Source organism: Vicia villosa, unplaced genomic scaffold (assembly GCF_029867415.1).
Source record: "Vicia villosa cultivar HV-30 ecotype Madison, WI unplaced genomic scaffold, Vvil1.0 ctg.000936F_1_1, whole genome shotgun sequence".
Taxonomy (NCBI): domain Eukaryota; kingdom Viridiplantae; phylum Streptophyta; class Magnoliopsida; order Fabales; family Fabaceae; genus Vicia; species Vicia villosa.
In genome coordinates this window covers 155,144-166,195 of record NW_026705419.1, presented here as the reverse complement: position 1 = coordinate 166,195, position 11,052 = coordinate 155,144, and the positions used below count along the sequence as shown (strand labels likewise).

At 40.0% G+C, this 11,052-nt stretch overlaps 1 long non-coding RNA gene across 1 annotated transcript; it reads right to left on the bottom strand.

Annotated features, from left to right (window-relative positions):
* Positions 1–504: 504 nt before the first annotated feature.
* On the bottom strand, positions 505–1,862 carry LOC131632350 (uncharacterized). Its single transcript, XR_009292979.1, has 3 exons — positions 1,405–1,862; positions 939–1,305; positions 505–734 (listed from the first exon to the last, which is right to left on the bottom strand). It is a non-coding gene; the product is annotated as an uncharacterized LOC131632350 (long non-coding RNA).
* Between the last annotated feature and the right edge of the window lie 9,190 nt (positions 1,863–11,052).

Below are 11,052 nucleotides of genomic sequence, written 5' to 3'. Positions count from 1 at the left end.
ATTTACAACCAGTGTGAATTCAAAAAAAAAATAATAATGTAAAGGCATTACAGCCTTGCAAACCATCACATACCATATTCAAATAATACAACAGCCAACCAATAATCCTTCTAACCTATAACTAACATCAGCCCATACTGTTCAAGGTGCATACATACAGCATTATCATTAAGGAAAATCCAAATTTCTAAACATACATCTACATCTAGACACCAACAGTCCATCCACACATTTCCAAAAAACAGTGCCTCTACATCAATTACCAAAACACTTCCATTCAAGCCCTTCATTTGCATCGAAGTCGTCCGCCATCCGACTGTGCGTCTTGCTACACTCATGTTCAAATTGCGCCATGAAACTTAGCCTGCTGCTAATAGCATCCTGCAAAAAAAAAAAAAAGGAAAACCCTGCATTAGTTCAGAGAAGAAAACCACATTCAGATTCAGGCTTTTTCAAACCAGTCCCTACACGACTACCATCCAGACCTATCATATATAACACCGATTCCATGATACAATGTCATCACACATTCACAAGATATCTGTCTGCATCACCAAGGCATTCAATGATTCAACTCAAGTTCAACACGGTTTATCAAAGCAACAAGTCAGTTTGCAAAGGATGTCCAGCCCATCTATATTCAGTCTAAAACTAATTCCCTAACTTTCAAACATGGTCCCTAGCAGAACTTTCAAGCAGCAGTTAACTGACCCATGCTCCTATCAATCCATACCCTGCATCAATACATACAAAAATCAGTCCAAACAGCATTCAAATAGTTTCTAATCATCAACCCTGCAATATCTATACCACACATCCATTCACTATGCTACCATTCAACCATTTACAGTCCATAACCAAAACAGTAGCCAAGCAAAACTAGTCCATAAATATACAATTTAAAACAGAGTCCCACATTCAAGAAACTGAAAAAATACCTTGCAAGCTATAATGCTGAGTCCCACATCTAAGGATTCCTAATGATCACCCAATGATTGCTCCTATAAATAGTCAGCTCCACCCACCTACAATGGACCTAAGCACTATCAGTCTTCATCATTGTCTCGCTTGCAGACTTTGAAGGAAGAAGGGTAGAGCCCCAAAATCTTCACAATCCTCTTCGCCAATTCTCAGAACCTCTAGCTTCAACCTCCTTCACGCCATTTCTCCACCACAACTCCATCTTTCTCACAAAATTCTCTTCGCCATTTTCGGATCCCTTCATTCACCTTCCTCAAACTTCATCTTCTTCTCACTCATCTTCAAACTCTGCAACCTCAAATCTTCATCGAATTAACTCCAAACCTGCACCTCATCATCATCACTATCACAAGCCAAATCCTAAATCCACACATAACAGAATTGAAGAAGAAAATTAAAGAAGGAGAAGAAAAGGATCAACACCTGAAAATTTCATCATCGTCAATCCATAATCAGCACAATCCTTCGATCCCCCTCTACCTCAGTTATTCAAGTCACACTGCCTCTTCAAGAATCCTCCATCATACTACGATCCATACATAAGTCCGCAGACCTCAATCTTCCTCACAACCTCGCTTTCGTATCGCCTCGACATCACTGCAAATTCTCCAAGAACGAGCCTCATCCAACTTTCATCTCAGCATCACAACCATCGGCGTCACTCTTACTCTTCACCTTCAATCGACCTCATAACAACCTCCATTCGCACATCATCGCCATTAATCAGCAGAAGAAATCAAAAGAGGAAAAGACCGCGAGAGAGAAGAAGGTCACCGGAGAAAGAGAGCCGCCGCCGTTTCACGTTTGAGGGAGAGAGAGAGCCGCCGTCGAGTCCATAGAGGCGAAGAAAGAGACGAGGGCTGCAAGAGGAAGTTCAGAGGTCACTCATAATTTAACCTAATTTCCTCTTCTACTTGCGTTATCTGTTTTATTCATTCCGTTGTTTTTTTTTTAAAGTCTGGAAACACTGAAATGAATCAAAACAATAAAAAGTCCTTGGGCCGTATTACTTGCCACACCCCCATTCAGGCCCATAGCGTCATCTTTTGGCCAAACAAAATACTGCAAAAAAACTCTGCGGGCCAATACCAGCGGGCCTGCCCCCAGCTTCTCTTCACACTCATATTTTCACACCGCACCCCCCTGTTCTCTTGTTTTCAATTTAATTTTAATTGTTTTTTTACTAATTTCTTTTAGTAACTAAACCAATTCCTTCTCTAATATTTAGACTCTTAATCCAATTTTTGACATAAAAAATAATCAAAAGAAAGATATTAGTTTAGGCTAATTTTCTTTTAATTTCTTTTGTTCAAATTAGAATTCAATTTCTTTCAAATCAATAATCATAAAAAATATTAGTTTTAGACTATTTGATTTTTAGTCTTTTTACTTGACTTGTAATTCCCTTTCTCTCATAAAAATCAACATAAAAAAATAGTAGTATCTTACTTCATTTTTGCACTATATTTTGACTTGTTACTTCATACTTGTGTATAATTTTGTGCCATTGTATCCTTATTCAATTTTGCTCATGATGTGACTTTATTTTCATGTTCCTTTATTCCTAACCTTTAGGTAGAAACCATGACAACATTAGGACTTAGAAATTCCCTTCATACTTAGGCTAGTTTCTTTTCCTTTTCAACTTTAAAACACTTAACAAATGCTTGATTTTAATCCCCATAAAAAATACAAAGAAAACACTTAAAACACTAATAAACAAAGTGAAAATCTTAAAAAGGGAATGGAAGCTTGTAACTTCTCTTGCTTAAGGGATGTTCGAGTGCTTGGAGCTCCCTTGCTTAAGGGTTCCATTCAGGCGTAAGTTCCCAACCTCTAAAAAACACAAACCAAAGAGTAACTCGAGTTTCCCTTGCTTAAGGGATTTCCTCGAAACGCTCAAAATCTTTCTTCTCTCTCTTGCCTCAGAGGCATTCTTTCTCTTGCCTTCAGGGCATTCTTTCTCCTAATCGGACACGTTATTTCCGCTCCATTCCCAGCTTAAGACTCCAGAGGTCGAGCAGCGGAGTGCGAATGTAACTGTTCAACTAAAAAACACAAAAACAAACAAAAACTAAAGAGCCGAACTACGGCGCTCTGATTCCCGAAAGGGATACGTAGGCATCAAGTCGCGGGGCTTGAACGAGCACACATATTTATAAACCTTATTTTCCCCGTGTTTCTTTTCTTTCATTTGCATGCATTCCCTTAGTAATTAAGCTCTAGATTTATAATACACACCCTTTAGATAGCAACAAACATAGGTGGATACCATCGAGTACGATGGGCGTGAGGGGTGCTAGTACCTTCCCCTTGCGTAACCGACTCCCGTACCCTATCTCTGGTCGAAAGACCTCGTTCTTATCCATCTTAGGTTTTCTGATATTCCTTCCCCGCTTATGGGATAAATATATTAGTGGCGACTCTGTTCATTTTTCGCGAGCGTGCGTCAGCTGGCGACTCTGCTGGGGATGGAAGAAAGTCGATCCTAGCCTACGTTTGTTTGTTTATTTACTGGGTGTTTACTTGTTTTATGTCTATACCTTGTATATATGTTTGCATGCTTATTCTTTGCCTGCATATCATGTTTATTTCTGTTTGCACATCATGCATATGGATTATATTTTGTGTTCCTTGGGGTCTTCTGTTCTGTTTTGCAGGTGGGGGGTTTGTGTGAGGTAAAAGGCCCACTACCCAGGCCAGTGACACATAGGATTAGCGTGGATGCTCATGTTGACTACCGTAGCGCTTGCTATGGATGAGTTCAATATGGGGTACCACAACTGGGCGAGGTTCTTTCATGGAACACTGTGTCTGGCACGCTTGTTGCCTCAAACACTTTGTACCCCATGGGAACTGTAGACCCTAGTGACCATTAGGGACCACTTGTCCGTGTCTAGACTACATACCTGTGAGATTGGGGTGGGACAGGAAACTTAACTTTCATCATACCCGGATTTCTGCTATTCAATAAAAGGCGTCGAACCTTTGATCCTGGGACATTTGACTTATACAGAAGTTCTACATTAGTTATCTATCAACGTCGAACCTCTGAATCTGGAGGTTTGACCTTATTTGACTTATGCAAGGGTTATCTATCAGAATCAACGTCGAACCTCTGAATCTGGAGGGTTCGACCACCTTTGACTTATGCACAAGCTGTTTATCCAGAAAGCAACGTCGAACCTCTGAATCTGGAGGGTTCGGCCATATCTTATTGACCATGAGAAGTTGTTATCCGAGAGGCCTTGATCCTTGATCCTGATACATTTGCATCATCATTAACATTTTGCATTCATACATTTGCATCCATGGTTACCAAGACTCTTACCTCTTTCTCTCCATCAGATCAGTCAAGACGATTCCTCCACACCGTTATCTGACAAGAGCTCACAGAAGAAGAATCATGGAGAATTATGAACAAGATCAAGCTGCTATTCGAGAGGAGATGGACCAAATGAAAGGCAAGGTTGATGCTATTTTAGAAGCCCTCCAAGCTTTGAGAAATGAAAGGATTCCAGTTGCACAAGAGATTCCTGCTGGTGCTAATCAAGCTGTTGCTAGTCAACCTGATGTCATTCCACCTTCTACTAATCCACCTGAGTTCCAACCAAGGACTAATGCTACTCTTGGAATGCCATTTAGCTTCATGACTTCTGATACTCTTGGAGCTTTAAACCAAGGAGGATCCATGCCCATAACTTCTGGAGTGCCAACTATGACTGGGCCTGTTTTCCCATTTCCTACTCCACCTCCTCATTCAGAAGTTCCTCATCCTGCTTTTTGTGGTCCTCAATTTGCTAATCCAGAAATGCATCTGATACCAACTGCTGAAAGAGCTCAACCTGTTGAGAGATCTGCTGAGAAGTATAAGATTCTTGAGGAAAGGATCCGAGCTATCGAAGGTTTTAGTGCCTATGGGATGAACGCTGAAGAAATGTGCTTGGTTCCTAATCTGGTTATTCCTCCCAAGTTCAAGACTCCCGACTTTCAAAAGTACAAGGGTTTAAGCTGTCCGAAGAGCCACATTATCATGTACTGTCGTAAGATGGCTTCTCACATTCACAATGAACCATTGCTCATCCATTGCTTTCAAGATAGCTTGTCTGGGGCATCTCTGAACTGGTATATGAATCTGGAGCGTAATAGGATCCGATCTTGGAAGGATTTGTATGATGCCTTTCTCAAGCAATACCAATACAACATCGACATGGCACCGACTAGGTTGCAACTTCAGAATCAGGCACAAAAGACCAATGAGACATTCAAAGAATATGCCCAAAGGTGGAGAGAAATGGCTGCTCAAGTTAATCCACCACTTTCTGAATCCGAGCTGGTTGATATGTTCATGAACACTCTTCAAGGACATTACTATGAAAGGATGGTGGGTAGTGTTTCTTCTGGCTTCTCCGATCTAGTTAGGATTGGTGAAAGAATTGAGAATGGCTTGAAAATTGGTAAGATCCAGAATCCCGCCAATGCTACTGCTGCTAATCCATATGGGTACAAAAAACCTCAAGGTAATTTCATCAAAAAGAAAGAAGGTGAGACTAGTGCTGCTTCTGCTCAAGATCAAGCTCCCTACTATCAAGTGAACGCCGCCGCTCCTCAAGCTTATGTGGCACCTGTTGGTCAACAACCTTGGGTTCCGTATCAGCAATATGTTCAACAACAACAAGGTTATCAACAGAGACAAGGTCAACAGAGACAGAATAGGCCAAAAAGGGTGTATGATCGTGTACCAATGACCTATAGCCAACTTCTCGCCGCCTTGCTTGATCAAAAGCTGATTCAATTAGCTGAAGCGAGGCCTCCTCCTGATCCTCTCCCTCCAAATTACAAGATTAATGCCAAGTGTGAATTCCACTCTGGAGGATCTGGTCACACCACTGAAGAGTGCAGAGTTCTCAAAGACAAGGTTCAGGATCTGCTTGATGCAAAGGAGATTACATTCACACCTGCGACACCTAATGTGGTCAACAATCCCATGCCACCTCACAATGGAGCTTCCACCAGTGGACCATGAAGGCTTTATGTCTGTCAGAGAACATTTCATTTGCATTAGAATAAGGCCAAGCTTGCCATTGTATAGATTTCTTTAGTATTTTCAATTGTATTACTTTTGTTGTTATCAAGTACTTCTCATTGTAAGAAACTCATTCTGTTTGAATAAATAAAAATAATGTAATATACATGTTTTTCTCAAATCATTTCATCTTTGTCATTATGTTCATTGATACTTCACTCATTTGTATTAAGCAACAAAAAAAAAAGGGAGAATGATGAAAAATCAAAAACACATGAATCACTAATTGTATGCTTTTGGAACAAGATCCTGCTGAGGATGTACAGGCATTGTTTCAATTCCTAAACACCGGAGTTATAAGGGAGTGAAACCTTCGTAAACCCCTTCGAGCCTATGGAGTAGTAGTTTCTTTTCAAATATATAAAACCCTCAATCTTAACCAGGGGCAGGGTAGTCTTCAGTTAGTGCGACCGAGCGTTCAACTTTCAGGTATTCCACCAGAGGATCAACCATATCTCATATCTCACAAAAGAGGAAGATCACTATCCACAATGGATGTCTCCCATTCACTAAGAAGAAGGCAGTCACGACCTTTTCATCAAGTCAATCACCAAAGTCATACAATTTGTTCCCGAACGAGACAAAAAGAGAGAATGAAAGAAAATATCAAATCATGATCAAAAAGAAAGAAGCAATAGCCCGCTAAGTCAAAAAGAAAAAGCTTTGAAGCAAATGACTTAGGCAAAATTAGGGCATATCCCGCTGGACAACAAAAATCAAAGTCAAAAGAAACTTTCTGTCCAGGCAAAAGTTAGGGAAAGCAAAAGTCAAAAGCAAAAGAACAAAAATCCTCCAAGGAACAAGTTGTTGTGATCATCTCTGAATACACCAAAGGGTGGCTGCCACCTCTATCAAAGCTACAAAGGATCCTCATCCATCACAATCCTTCAAGACGAATACTCGTGTCGAACTAGCTGAACGTAGGACTGAAGGACATCACGAAGAGGGGTGGGTTAAGTAGAATTTGAGCCTTTATCCTTTTTTCTCAAACCGTGAACCCGGCCGCGCTACAACCCTCAAAAGTCCTAATTGAAGTAGGGTTTGTTCCAAAAGCATACAAACTGTAAAATCATGTCAAACTGACTCCTAATGTTGCTGTGTCACTTGTGTTAGTATCAATACAACATTTTGACAAATAAAACTTTTTCTTTGAGATTAACATGTGCATTGCATTTCTCATTATCTCTTGCAAAACAGAATTGTCTCTAATCAGAAAGTAAGTACTTGATACCAAGGAAAGTCCAACATTGAAATCCCAATCGAGTAATCTTACAAGGGCAAAGGTTGGTCATCCACAAAGCAAGTCTCTGAAGCACCCATCTGGTGGAAGAGTTCCTTCCAATCTGGGGCACTCATCCCTTCATCTACACTGGGACAGACCATTGCACATCTCCATGATTCAAGCATATCAAAGTTTTATCTCAAAAGATCATACAAGCTGGGGCAAGCTAGTGATAATTCATTTTTCTCATCCCCAAGCAAGTGTCAGATATCAAGACAAGTGTCGAGGGGTCAAGCTAAACACCTCACCTTCACAAGGGCTATTCTTCAAGCTACAACCTTCCACAAGGGCATACTCCATCCACTCCTGGTATCTTGGAGACTATCATCCCGTTCATAAGCATACATACATCATGCATATCATTGCATTCTCATTATCATTTCACCCGCATGACCCAATCATCAACAAATCAGGGGCATCCACCCTATCTTGAATCAAGCGGAGTTTCAGAAATCCACCTAATCTATTCCACATCGAAGCAGAAGCCCTGATCAATCCATCAGTACACTGCATATAGAATTCATAGCATTGCATCTCCAGAAGTGCACAAATAAATCAAACATTTGCATGTGAAGCATAAGCCAAGTTACTCATCAGATGGGTTCTCTACAAGCAATCAATTGATATTCCACTGGGGCACTCAGAGTTACCATTGTGGTGTCATCTCCTAAAGTCAATCATGTTCATCTTGCTTCAACCCAGAGTTGATGTTTGTCTTTTATTCAACCCAGAGTTGATGCTTATCTTTTTTCCCACTCACCCAGAGTTGACGGTCACCTTTTACTCAACCCAGAGTTGATGCTTATCTTTTGTTCAACCCAGAGTTGATTCTTATCTTTTTCCATTCAACCCAGAGTTGATGTTTGACTTTTATTCAATCCAGAATTGATCCTTTTCCCACTCACCCAGAGTTGACGGTCACCTTTTATTCAACCCAGAGTTGATGCTTATCTTTTTTCCCACTCACCCAGAGTTGACGGTCACCTTTTACTCAACCCAGAGTTGATGCTTATCTTTTGTTCAACCCAGAGTTGATTCTTATCTTTTTCCATTCAACCCAGAGTTGATGTTTGACTTTTATTCAATCCAGAATTGATCCTTTTCCCACTCACCCAGAGTTGACGGTCACCTTTTATTCAACCCAGAGTTGATGCTTATCTTTTTTCCCACTCACCCAGAGTTGACGGTCACCTTTTACTCAACCCAGAGTTGATGCTTATCTTTTGTTCAACCCAGAGTTGATTCTTATCTTTTTCCACTCAACCCAGAGTTGACGGTTATCTTTTATTCAATCCAGAATTGATCCTTTTCCCACTCAACCCAGAGTTGACGGTTATCTTTTATTCAACCCAGAGTTGATCCTTCTTTTTTCCCACTCAACTCAGAGTTGACGGCTATCTTTTATTCAATCCTGAATTGACTTCTCCTTATTCCCACTCAACCCAGAGTTGACGGTTATCTCTTTTCTTTTCCCACTCAACCCAGAGTTGATGGTTATCCTTTATCCTTTTTTCCACTCAACCCAGAGTTGATGGTTACCCCTTATTCAATCCAGAATTGATCCCTTTCCCTCTCAACCCATAGTTGATGGTTATTCCTAATTGATCATCTTTCCTCTTTCAACCCAGAGTTGAATTACCTTCTCTCAACCCAGAGTTGATGTCTACCCATTGTCTTCAACCCAGAGTTGATCTCCCTTTATCCTTCAACCCAGAGTTGACCCACGTTTCTTTTTCAACCCAGAGTTGACGTTTCCTTCCTATTTCAACCCAGAGTTGAATTACTTTCTCTCAACCCAGAGTTGATATTCATCTCTTGTTTTCAACCCAGAGTTGATGTTCTTACTTTCTATCTCAACCCAGAGTTGATGTCTACCCATTGTCTTCAACCCAGAGTTGATCTCCCTTTATCCTTCAACCCAGAGTTGACCCACGTTTCTTTTTCAACCCAGAGTTGACGTTTCCTTCCTATTTCAACCCAGAGTTGAATTACTTTCTCTCAACCCAGAGTTGATATTCATCTCTTGTTTTCAACCCAGAGTTGATGTTCTTACTTTCTATCTCAACCCAGAGTTGATGCCTATACCTTATCCCACTAATATCTATTTCATTTTTTGTACTCAATCCAGAATTGATGTTTACCTCCTATTCAACCCAGAGTTGACTTTCCTTCATTTTTCGACCCAGAGTCGACCCACTTTTCTTCTTCAACCCAGGGTTGAGTTTTATTTCACTTCCAACCCAGAGTTGACCTTTCTTACTCAACCCGGAGTTGATACATCTTTCCCCAGTGGACTTAATATCATATCTCATTTTTCTTCAGGCAAATTTTCAGGTTCCTTGGTATTTAATCTTCTTCTACCTCGAATGTTCGAGAGGCTAGCGCCAATCTCACTTTCAGGTTTAAGACGATTAAATAGGGGCAGCTGTTGCACCCCAAAATTTGCCCTCCTAATTTTATTCCTAATTGGCTTATGTTTCTCGTTTCATCTACATCTTAGGTCATAAATAAACTCATGCATCCATCAATCATATAAATATCTGGAGCGAGGGATCTAAGGTCTTGAAGAGTCATAGTTTTGACTTCTCTTTTTAAGACTCTCATCTTCACTCAAGGTTGCAAAATCTCCTTCATTGAAGTTTATAAAAAAACAGGTTTTATATCCCATATTTGTGGTGATTCAAAGGTTACTCTTCACTATTAATTATTGAATAAGATTCGAGATATAAATGACAAAGTGGGTTTCATGGTCTACGAAAGACACTTGATCGCTTGATTACATGGATTATTAATTGGTTTTAATGCTTACGCCAGAGGAAGAAGTGGAGTTATTCGGATTCATTTCATCAATTCAAATTAGTTCAGCTAAGTTATTTTGGACTATTTGTAAAGTATTGATAAGAGAAGAATACTGTGTTTATAAATGTCTACAAAAATCTACAAATTATGTTACACAGAAAGTCATTACAAGGAGATTACATATCACAATTCCATTACATGCCACATTACAAGGAAAGAAGGATTCTCCTAAGGATGCTTACGTCGTGCCTTCCACTCTCCCCTCCTCAACTCAATCAGACTCATCCTTTTTAAGATATATGTTGCCCTCAAAAAATAGAGGCAGCAGATCCAGAAAATAGTTTCTGATGTGGAGTCTGTTTTGCTACAACCAGTACAAATCAACATCTGTATTCATCAATTTACAACCAGTGTGAATTCAAAAAAAAAATAATAATGTAAAGGCATTACAGCCTTGCAAACCATCACATACCATATTCAAATAATACAACAGCCAACCAATAATCCTTCTAACCTATAACTAACATCAGCCCATACTGTTCAAGGTGCATACATACAGCATTATCATTAAGGAAAATCCAAATTTCTAAACATACATCTACATCTAGACACCAACAGTCCATCCACACATTTCCAAAAAACAGTGCCTCTACATCAATTACCAAAACACTTCCATTCAAGCCCTTCATTTGCATCGAAGTCGTCCGCCATCCGACTGTGCGTCTTGCTACACTCATGTTCAAATTGCGCCATGAAACTTAGCCTGCTGCTAATAGCATCCTGCAAAAAAAAAAAAAAAGGAAAACCCTGCATTAGTTCAGAAAAGAAAACCACATTCAGATTCAGGCTTTTTCAAACCAGTCCCTACACGACTACCATCCAGACCTATCATATATAACACCGA